This window comes from Sturnira hondurensis, unplaced genomic scaffold (genome assembly GCF_014824575.4).
Source record: "Sturnira hondurensis isolate 20B ecotype Veracruz unplaced genomic scaffold, ASM1482457v3 Scaffold0010428, whole genome shotgun sequence".
Lineage (NCBI taxonomy): Eukaryota > Metazoa > Chordata > Mammalia > Chiroptera > Phyllostomidae > Sturnira > Sturnira hondurensis.
Window position 1 is genome coordinate 4851531 of NW_028083059.1, and position 12230 is coordinate 4863760.

The 12230-nt window shown below is 37.5% G+C and overlaps 1 protein-coding gene across 1 annotated transcript in view; it reads right to left on the reverse strand.

Moving 5' to 3' along the window:
- The window catches only part of NFKBIZ (NFKB inhibitor zeta), a 40044-nt gene that overhangs the window by 11026 nt on the left and 16788 nt on the right, over positions 1-12230 (reverse strand). The window lies entirely within an intron of this gene.

A 12230-nucleotide genomic window follows, 5' to 3' on the forward strand; every position in this document is an offset into this window, starting at 1 on the left:
TATCTGCCTTTCAAGTAATTATAATCAGGAAGGATAAGGTAAGTACTTACATGGTACATTAAAAGAAACTGATTATGATTGACTATCACGAGGGATACAAAGTTCAGTTAGTGTCCTAAAAAGAAAGACAAGAACTCTTGTGGAGGAGAAGAGGCCATGGGAAAATCTTTGCAAAAGAGGTGGTAGTTGAGACAAGCACTAAAGGATGTGGGATTTCAACCCACAGCACTTACAGCATAAGTGAAGAACTAAGAAAGAAGTCAGATAAAAGCTGAGTCCCTTTTAGGATAGTCAAAGGGAAGGTGATAACATTAAATGGAAAGGTAGCTTGGTGCCTTTGGGTGGGGCACTCCAGTGGCAGGCTGAGACACTGGATCTTCATTTAATAAACTGAGTGAACCTGAAAGACTTTGGGGCAGACAAAATCTGGAAGCAGCTTAGAGGGTGCAACATGGAGGGGCCCAGAGACCATCAGGAGCCACTGCTATAGCCCAGGAGGGAAATGACCTGACCCTGGGGAAAAGGCAGTGGGGAAGAGGAAAGAAATGAAAAGAAAGCAGGGCTGGGCAGCACTGCTAGGGCAGAATCCAGAGGTCTGGCCCAGGTGGAGGCAGGGAGTCATGAAGGGGTCCCCAGTCAGGCTCTGGTGTGGGGCAGGATGACAGATAAACAAGGATGACAGCTTCAGATCACAGGGACATTAGAAAAAGCAGAATGCTAGGGTTCCAAGAGGAAAGAGGGGAAGGGAGGGAGACAGTGAGCATGAGTTAGTACTCAGTATTAATAGTAGTATAAGACCCTGGTTGGGGTTCCAAAGTAAGTATTTCCTTGTTTCTCCCAAACTATCGTATTGCTCCCAAAACTTATTGCTGTCTCTCCCTCCCAATTTTTGGATTTGGGTAACTTATTAAAAAAATGAAACAACGTATTTAAAAAATGAAAAAAATTGATATACCTGCAAAAAATAAAAAGTTCCAGTTGTTGCAATTCCTAAGAAACCAAAATCACTTAAAAGATGCTCCAAAGATGATGTTGGGCTTTTTCAATACAATTTATTTGGATTTTATTTCCTCCTCCATTTAGAGGAAGAGCAGAATGAACTTTTTGGATACCTTTAACAATCTATTATGAAGTCACTGTCAGCCATGACAGATATGTCAACTGCTATGTCAGGACTGAGGTAATGGAGTGTAACAGCAATGCCCAAAACCCCCAGTCTGAACACCTGGATAAGGACTCCATCTGGATACCAGTACGAGTGGGACCTCCACCACTGGTTGGCAATAACTCAGAGCCCCAGCACCCAATGCTGGAGCTTGGCTGTACCATTGGTCACCCTTGGAGTCCTGCCAGACTTCCATTCCACTAGACCATGCCACCATTTTGGCCATATGGCTTGAGACAATGCCCATCTCTCTACCTGTGATCTGGGCCAGTGACCAGGACTTCATGGCCCTACACACACTCTGCTTGCCTCTATCGTGTAAGCTCCCTCTCTCTGTGTGTAACCTGTACGTGACTCTACTGGCTTATTAGCTCATCTCCCGTAATAAATCTGGTGTTGTGTGAGTGACTTCTTTCAAGGATGCTGCCTTGCTCACAACATCCCCACTAACATATTTTAAGTATACTAAAAGCCTTAAAGGGCCATTAAAAAAATTCATGGATATAATCCATGGCAATTCTTTATATTTTTTACAAAATAAATGCTCCCCTTAAAATTATTTTCTATTTCACTTGGTATATAAAAATTCAAACCTCAAAATTAAAGCTTCTGGAGAACTTTATATAGATAAATATGATCAGTGAATGACTGATGTCTCAAAGTAAACATTCAAAGCTTTCTGTGAAATGCTAAAGCAATCATACTACTTGAGAACACCACAACCCCCAAAGCCCAGAAACCCTCCCAGACACAGTCAAGAATGATTGTTAACTTCACTTCAAAAGGAAAATTTAAAATTATTCTGCTTCATTTAAATGTTGAAATACATAATCAATTTGTCTTATTTGATTGAATGATACGATACCGCCATTGTTCTAATCAAATATGGCTGAACATTCACTCAGCAGAAGACAGCCATCATGTTATGAGGACACTGGAAAAGTCCACTAAAGCAAATGGCCAGCAGCAACTGGCCAAACGTGTAAGCAAGCCATTTTGAAAGAGGACCTTCCAGGGGCACGTTAGCCCTTTAGATTACTGCACTGCTGACCAACATCTTGACTGTAGTCTCATGAGCAACCCTGAGCTAGAAGCTAGAACTCCCCCTCCCCCAAACCACTCCCAGATTCCTGACCACAAAAATTGTATTTAAAAAATGAGGCCTTAAGAAACTGCCCACAGTCACACCGTTCATCATAGATGGGAAGAGGTTAAAATCCTCATCTGTCTGATTCTGGAGACTGACCTGCTTTAAAAAGGGAGATTATACAGACTGGAAGTCACAAAACAGTCACGGAGATGTCAAGTGCAGCACAGGGATACAGTCGGTAATATTGTAATGACAATGTATGGTGCCAGGTAAGTTCTTGAAATGACAGGGGAACCACCGTGTGAAGTTGATGATCAACAACTTTGTTGTACGCTTGAAATCAGTACAAAATAATATTGAGTGTACACTGTAATGGAAAAATAAATAAGTAGAAAATTCCAGAAAAAAACAATTCATTAGATTGTGTTGTTTGTTTTTTTTTTAAAGGGAGATTAGAAGATTCATTTTCCTCACGGTTCAGATGCACCTGCTACATCTAATGATACAGAAAAAGATGAAATGATATGTCAGAATTTCCTGACTCAAGAAAGGGAGAAATCTATTCCAAAGCAACTGGGAGAAACTATAAGTAAGGATTAGAAATATTATGATGCTAGCAACGCCTTGGCTTTATAGACATTAATAATTTACTTTGTGTCTTATACAGTGGAATATTGCTGAATTCATTATAATATTGTACCAGTTAAGTAAAAGGTACTAAACTTTTTAAATATTTTATTTATTTTTAGAGACAGGAGAAGGGAAGGAGAAAGAGAGGGAGAGAAACATCAATGTATGGTTGCCTCTCACATACCCCCAACTGGGGACGGGGCCTGCAACCCAGGCATGTGGCCTGACTGGGAATCTAACCCGAGACCCTTTGGTTCACAGCCAGGCACTCAATCCACTGAGTAACACCGGCCAGGGTTATGAAAGGTACTAAATTTTTTAAATGTAGCTGTAATGAGATTTTGGTTTGGTCAGAATATTCTTGATATGATTTCAGTCTTCTGACCATCGTGGTATGAAACTAGAAATCATAAGGAAAAAGGGAAAAACACACCAACACATGGAGGCTAAATTATATGTTACTAAACAATGAATGGGTCAACAGTGAGATCAAGGAAGAAATTAAAAGATTCCTTGAAACAAATGAAAATGAGAACACAACAACTCAAAATCTATGGGACACAGGAAAAGCAGTTCTTAAGAGGGAAGTTCACAGAATTACAAGCCTTTCTCAAGAAACAAGAAAAATCTCAAATAAGCAAGCCAACTTTAAACTTAAGGAATCTTGAAAAAGAACAACAAAGAAAACCCAAAGTAAGTAGAAGAAAGAAAATAATAAAGATCAAAGCAGAAATAAACTAAATAGAATCTCACAAAATAATACCAAAAAAAATCTATGAAATCAAGAGGGAAAAAAAAGGAGAGGAGCCAAAATAAATAAAATCAGAAATAAAGGGAAGTAACTAACATCAAAGAAATACAAATGCTTCTAAGACAATACCATGAACAATTACACAAGAACAAATTGAACAATCTGGAGGAAATGGATAAACTCCTAAAAACATACAGTCTTGCCCTGGCTGATGTAGCTCAGTGGATTGAGTGCAGGCCTGCGAACCACACAATCGCGGTTCAATTCCTAGTCAGGGCACATGCCTGGGTTGCAGGCCAGTTCCCGGCAGGGGACACACCAGAGGCAACCATACATTGATCTTTCTCTCCCTCTCTCCTTCCCTTCCCCTCTAAGGATAAATAAATAAAATCTTTAAAAAAAAAAAAAAACCCATACAGTCTTATAAAACTCGGTCAGGAATAATCAGGTAAGCTGAATAAACAGATTACAACTAGTGAAATTGAAGAAGCAATCAAAAAATTTCCAAGAAACAAAAGTCCTGAACCCAATGGTTTCATAAGTGAATTTTACAAAACATTCCAAGAACTAACACTTCTTCTCAAACTATTCAAACATTCAAGAGGAGGGAAGACTCCCAACTCATTTTACAAAGCCAGCATTATCCTAATTCTAAAACTAGTTAAGGACATTACAAAGAAAGAAAATTATAGGCCAATATCCCTGATGAACATAGCTGCTGAAATCCTCAACAAAATATTACCAAACTAGATCCAGCAGTATATTAAAATATCATGCAACATGATCAAGTGAGATTCATTCCTGGGATGAAAGATCAGTTCAATATTCACAGATCAATAAATGTGTTACTCTGTATAAATAAAGTGAAGGATAAAAATCATAGTATCATGGATGCAGAAAAAGCATTTTATAAAATCCAGCATCCATTTGATTAAAAAATAAAAAAAAACCTCTTAGCAAAATGGGACTAGAGGAAACATACCTCAACATAACAAAGGCCACACATGACAAACCCACAGCTAACATCATTCTAAACTGGGAAAAGCTAAAAGCATTTTCCTTAAGATCAGGATTAAAACAAGGATGTATACTTTCCCCACTTTTATTCAACACATTGTTGGAAGTCCCTGCCACAGCAATCAGACAAGAAGAAGAATTAAAAGGTATCCAGATTGGAAATTAAAAAAAATAAAACTGTCAGTATGTGTAGATGAAATGATATTAAAGATTCCTCCAAAAAACTATTAGAATTGATAAATGAATTCAGTAAAGCAGGATACAAAATTATATTCAGAAATTGGTTGCACTGTTATAAACCAATAATGAATTATCAGAAAGAGAAACTAAGAAAACAATCCCATTTACAGTTGCACCCAAAAATAAATAAAATACCTAGTAATAAAATTTAACCAAGGATGTAAAAAAATTGTATTCAGAAAATCATAAGGCAGTGAAGAAACTGAAGAAGATACAAATAAGTGGAAGCACATACTCTGTTCATGGATAGGAAGAACTAATAGCATTAAAATGTCCATACTACCCAAAGAAATCTATAGATTCAATGCAATTCCTATCAAGATACCAATGGTGCATATTTCACAGAATTAGAAGAAATATTCCAAAATGTATGTGGAACCACAGAAGATCCTAAATTGTCACAACAATCATGAGAAAGAAGAACAAAGTTGGAGGAAACACACTACCTGATATCTAACAATATTATGAGGCTTTAATAATCAAAACAGCATAGTATTGGCATAAAAATAGACATATAAATCAGGGGAACAGAATAAAGAGCCCAAAAATAAACCCATGCCTTTACAGTCAATTAATATTTGACAAAGGAAGTAAAAACATACAATAGGGTAAAGACAGTATATTCAATAAATGGTGTTAGGAAAAGTGGACAGATACACATACACACAAAAAGTGAAACTAGACCAACTTCTTACACCATACACAAGAACAAACTCAAAATGGATTAAAGACTTGAATGTAGGACTCGAAACCATAAAAAAATCTATAAAAATACATAGGTAGTAAAATCTCAGACATTTTTCACAGTGACATTTTTTCTAATGTATCTCCCCAGGCAAGGGAAACAAAAGAAAATATAAACAAATGGAACTATTATCAAATTAAAAACTTTTTTCACAGCAAAGGATACCATCAACAAAATAAAAAGACAACCCACTGAATGGGAGAACATATTTCCCAATAATACATCTGATAAGGAGTTAATATCCAAAATTTATAAACAACTTATAGAACTTAACATCCCCCCCAAAAAAAAAACAACAATCCAATTTAGATATGGGCAAAAGACCTTAGAAGACACTGCTCCAAAGAGGACATACAGATGGTCCATAGATGTAGGAAAAGATTCTCAATGTCACTAATCATCAGAGAAATGAAAATCAAAACCACAGTAATATATCACCTCACAACTGTCAGAATGGCCATCATCAATAAATCAAACAAGTGATGGCGAGGATGTGGAGGAAAGGAAACTCTCATGCACTGTTGGTGGGAATGCAGATTGGTGCATCTACTCTACAAAACAGTATGGAATTTTCTCAAACGATTAAAAATGGGGCCCTGGCTGGTGTAGCTCAGTGGATTGAGCACAGGCCTGCGAACCAAAGCATCACCGGTTTGATTCCCAGTCAGGGCACATGCCTGGGTTGCAGGCCATATTCCCAGTATGGAATGTGCTAGAAGCAACCACATATTGATGTTTCACTCCCTCTCTTTCTTCCTCCCTTCCCCATCTCTCTAAAATAAATAAATAAATTCTTTTAAAAAAATAAAAATGGAACTGCCTTAATACACAGCAATTCCCCTTCTGCAGATTTATTAGAAGAAACTCAAAAGACTAATTTGAAAGTATATTGCACCCCTATGTTAATTGCAGCATTATTTATAATAGCCAAGATTTAGAAGTAGCTCAATTACCCATCAGTAGGTGAGTATATATAAAAGCTGTAGTACATTTACAGAACGGGATACTACTTAGCCGTAAAAAGAAGACAATGACGATGACGGAAATCTTACGTTCTGGGAGCGCATAGATGGACCTGGAGAGTATTATGCTAAATGAAATAAGCCAGTCAGAAAGAGACAAATACCATATGATCTCTCTCATATGTGGAATGTAATGGAAAAATAAACAAACATACAAAATATACACAGACTCACAGACACGTAAGACAGACTGGCAGCTGTCAGAGAGGGGTGGGGTTGCAGCACTGGATGAAGAAGGTGAAGAGAAGTCAAGCAAAAAAGGAGAAAAAACTCTCAGACACAGACAACAGTGTGGCGATTACCAGAGGGAAAGAGGGTTGGGGGAGGTAGAAGAGGGCCAAGGGGTACAAATGGTGATGGAAAGAGGCTTCCTTTGGGTGGTGAGCACACAATATATAGATGATGCATTATAGAATTGTACACTTGAGTTCTATGTAATCATATTAACCAATGTCACTCCAATAAACTCAATCATATTTTTTAAAAAGAAAATGTGTATAACTCAATTAACTAATATTTTCTATAGGAATAATGCAAAATGTCACAAAATCACACATTGCATTCAAGATGCAATGGATATTACTATGTTAAAGTAAAAAAAAATCATTGATACGATTTCAGATTCCACATTGCTTTTATGCTTAAGGAACTACCACTTATTTTGGCATATAAAAGAATAATATTCACAACTATCTGAAAACAATATTAAAATATTTCTTCCTTTTCCAACTACACATCTGTATAACGCCAAATTGTCTTCATATGTTTCAACCAAAACAACATATGGTAACAAATTAAATGCAGAAACAGTTGAGAATGTGTCTTCCATAAAGCCAGACAATCAGAGATTTGTAAAAAATGTAAAACAATACTGTTCTCAATAATTTTTCCACTTTGGAAAACATAGTTTTAAAATTACACTAGTAAAGATTTTTAAAATGTTATTGCTAGAATGTATATATCATTCAAAGCAATAATTCCAGGTTGGACTGATAATTGTTTAACACAGGTTCTGGAACCTTCCTCTCCTCTCCATCTCAAACTGTCCAAGTCAGGCTTTTATCTCTCACCTGGCCAAATGATTGCCCATCCAGCCTTGCCCACCTAAAACCACCCTCCAGACTGCAATCAGCATGCTGCGTCTACAACCAAATCTAAAAAATTGCTCTATTTAAGGATCTTCCACAGTTCCCTATCATCTTTAGCGTCGAGTTCAATATCCTCAGGATAGCAGGTGTCCTATTTAAGGGAATGACGGAAACAAATGAAAATGCTTCCAAACTTGTTTTATGTACAATACCTCAGAGACATCAAAACAGACGCTTGGGCCCCCTGAATTAGATAGAATCCCTTCATCTCATCTATCTGGACTACTACACAACTATTTTCATATATTTTGTAAATATAAAAACCTAGCTGCCTTCTGTCCAGGATTCTTTGGTTAAGATCAACTTTGTAAATGATGTAAAATGTTTTCAGGAGTTTTGAAAACAGATATCATGTTATGTAATATATTTGTTAGATACTTTCCCTAAAAATAATAATCTATTATCTCCATAGCAATTTAAAACATTTTTAAACTCTCAAAAAACATTTAAACTTCTGAGATTTTTTTTTTAATGCAGAAGGTTCAAAATCCCTTTTGCAGCAGAACAGATTAGACCATATTTTTTTCCTTTTTAGACTATATATTTTCAAATTCATTTATTCTTCAATATGCTAGTAACTTCAAAATGACAGGTGTTTTTCTAGGCACTAGGGCACAGCAGTACACCAGACAAAAAGCCCTGCTTTGTGAAGCGTACATCTAGAGGTCTGATCATTCTGGTCATATACTCGGATCCTATTACTATTACTGAAATACATCCGAGGCCTGTCCAGAAAAAGTCCAGCCATTGTTAATATAATGAGAACAGTTCATGTAACATCATGACATCAAGGTAACCTGTCAGTGAAGGAGAGTGAACCGGAATGCACGTGCATGAACAATGATGACTTCACTGTCCTAGTCAGTGGGGGTGGTAGACCTCATTGAGTGAGCATGTGTCCTGAGTGGCTGTCTCATTCAAAATGACTCAACGAGTAGAGCAATGAATCTGCGTCAGGTTTTGCATTAAACTTCAACATTCCTCTGCAGAAACTATTTGGATGATTCAGAAGGATGCAGCTATAGGCAGCAGGTGATTGGCAATTTCATCACGACAACGTGCAGAATTTTTTAGTGAAACTTCAAATCACCCAGGTGACTCAGCCCCCCTTCAGCCCATACTTGGTGCCCTATGACTTGTGGCTTTTCCCAAAACTAAAATCACCTTTGAAAGGGAAGAAATTTCAGACTGTTGATGAGATTCAGGAAAATGCAACAGGGAAGCTCATGGTGACTGGGAGAACTCTGTGAGGTCCCCAGGTGCCTACTTTGAAGGGGACTGAGGTGTCCTTGTCCTATGTACAAGGTTTCTTGTATCTTGTATCTTCTTCAATAAATATGTTTTTTCATATTCCATGGCTGGATACCTTCTAGAGAGACCTTGTATACTCAATATTATCAAGGCTAACATACCTCCCAAGAATACATCTAACATCTGGTTTCCCAGGCTATGACACAGACAGTTGTAGCTAGTAAGGTCTGTAACCTACTTTGTTACAAGTGCACGACACATTATTTTATGTGTTTTAACTTGGAAAGTCCAAAACATTGTCTTTGGAAATAGGTCCTATTAACAGCAAATCATTAACATCTGATATCAAAGCACAGTCTACCCTTATATTTTTGTTGAGGAAATTTCTCAAAGCAGCAAGTAAATATACCCGTCTAGTAACCTAATCATCGTATAGATGAATTAGCAAAGGATTTCCACATCTTGGAACACTCTCCTCAGTGACAACAGGATGAACTTGAAACACTGCAAAGTACAGTATGTACAGTATGTACAACCTTGCATATTATGGACTGGTTGTGTCAAGGCAAAATTAATGCTGGTGTGTCCCTAGAGACATCTCTCTGGAGCTTTCTCTTGCTGAAAGCATCTCCATAAAGGTGCCTTGCACCACTTCATCGCACAAATATTTTTTTAGCAGCTGGGATGTGCCGGGTGAGTTGTCCATTAGGTAAGTAGCCCCACTGCTTTCTAGTAGGTACACATGGCCTGTCTTCTGATGGATGGGTAGAAGAGGCTCCTCGTATTGTACGAGGCTAGGTCACGCAGCTAAACAACCTGATCAATTAAACGCCCTTCGAACAAAGACTGAACCACCACGGCACCACAGTAGCCCAGCAGCAGACTGAAATTAAAGTCTGTGAACTGGAAAATAATACAAGTTTGTCTTCCTCTTTAACACTTCATTTATAAAGAAAGGAGTTTTTTCCACTGGATATGAGAAAATATTCACATACTAAAAAGGTGTATATGATTCGTACCCAGTCAAATGACGGGATGGAGTAAAGTTCAGTGCTGGTCTGCAGGGCCATCCACTGTGTCCTCTGTAAGCGATGATCAAAACTCACACTAAACATTCACACGAAGCTCATGCACTTCCCTAAAATTTAGCCTTAAATTGTTCTTAGCTCATGAGGGTGTACCCTGATTTCTACATAATGTTGAAGCTTATCCATAAAAGACACAGAGAGAAATATAAATGATGTAGGTGACATTTGTCCAAAGGGCAGAACATTATGCATTCTGTGGTTGCTTCTGCTTTCTCTATCTTGTTGACAATCGAGAGATTTCACTTCCATATATATGAAACTATCATCATGAATACTGAATGGGGGAATATTGCCAACTCTCGCCTCCTTTAAAGGATACTAAATCTGAATTGCATTAAACAGAATGGTGAAGAAAGAAAAGTATCTTCTCTCAACTCCCTTTTTCCTCCCTTTTTCCTACTTAATTATTTTTTCTTCCCTCTTTCCCACACAAATCTGCAGATTCTAGACATTAAAATATAGTCCAAAATTATTCTTCCCTATAGATCCCTCAATAAAAAAACTCCTACCCTCTGCAAAGTTAGCTCAGCTTTCAGAAAGAATACTCTGGTAAATTGATTCACACTGTAATGTAAATAAATAACTTTGTTACCTTTCATGGGAATATTTACTTTTTAAGGAGAAAAAATGGAAGGCAATAAATTAAGTCCAAAGGACTGCATGTTTCATAGTTGAATTTGGGGATGTGAGGTAATTAAGCAAAAAATATTTTAAAAAGATTTTACTTATTTAGTTTTAGAGAGAAGGGAAGGGAGGGAGAAAGAGAGGGAGAGAAACATCAATGTGAGGTTGCCTCTCACATGGCTCCCACTAGGGACCTGGCCCAAAACCCAGGCATGTGGCCCAACTGGGAATCGAACCTGCGAACCAAAGGTTCGCAGGTTGGCACTCAGTCCACTGAGCCACACCAGCCAGGGAGCAAAAGAAGATTTTTGACAGAAGGATCTTTCACTCTCTTTGTGCTAGACATGGGCTTACATGCATGGTAAAAGTGTAAAGCTAAAACACTTCCAAGTATTATTCTATCTTCCTTCAGGTAATGATTTCAACCAGGGGTGTCCAAACTTTTGGCGTCTCTGTGCCACACTGGAAGAAGAGGAGTTGTCTGGGTCACACTTTAAAAATATTGTAACACATAATCACAAAAATATCTCATGATGTTTTAAATAAATTTACAATTTTGTGTTAGATCATATTCACAGCCACCCTGGGATACATATGGCCTGCTGGCCACAAGCGGGACACTCCTAATTTAAACCTTTTTCTTCCCTAGAAGAAAAGGTTAAATTTGAAAGGTGGGTTAATTTGAGCATAACACCTTTTTAATATACAAAGAAGATACTATACTTGTTAATGCTCAGAACGTAGTTGCTTTTATTAATAAACATGTTGACTGGACTGATTTATATGTTGACTTATTTTTTCTTAAAAGTTTTATATTCATAATCTCCTTTACCCTTTCCTTTTTTAGAGATAGAAAACATAGTTTATCAAATTAGGTTGGGGATTAGAATATGATTTCATACCCTGTACGAAGGCATGAATACCTTACATGCTGCATTTTACCAAGAAGAATTTGGTTTCTAGAATGTTTCATTCAGACTTTTAAACTTGAGTATTGGGAACTCTAGGGGGGGTTGGAGGGAAAAGGTACTTTCTTCACAGTCTACAGGCATTTATTTTAAATTTCTACAAACAAGGCCAGTGGTGTGTGCCAGACAGAAAGAGCTGAAGAGAAATTAGCTTAGATTATGTGCAGAACAGACACCATTACCCCCCCACAAATAATAAACTATTATAGACCCACAGTATAATACTATTTTGATATACTGATAAGGCTAATAGTAACCACTGCCACATACTGAGTTACGCTATGTTATGCTCTTCACATACACTTTCTCTCCGACGTCACTGACGCCTGGAAGAATGGGCAAAGGCGGAGGTGGAACAGCAGTTATGAAATCTTGCCGACCACAACCCACACCAGCAGACGAAATACGACAAACATGTATATCTATAAAAAGAATTTTGTAATTGAAAGGATAATATTGGAACCAATGGGGAAATCTCAACTCTCATTTAC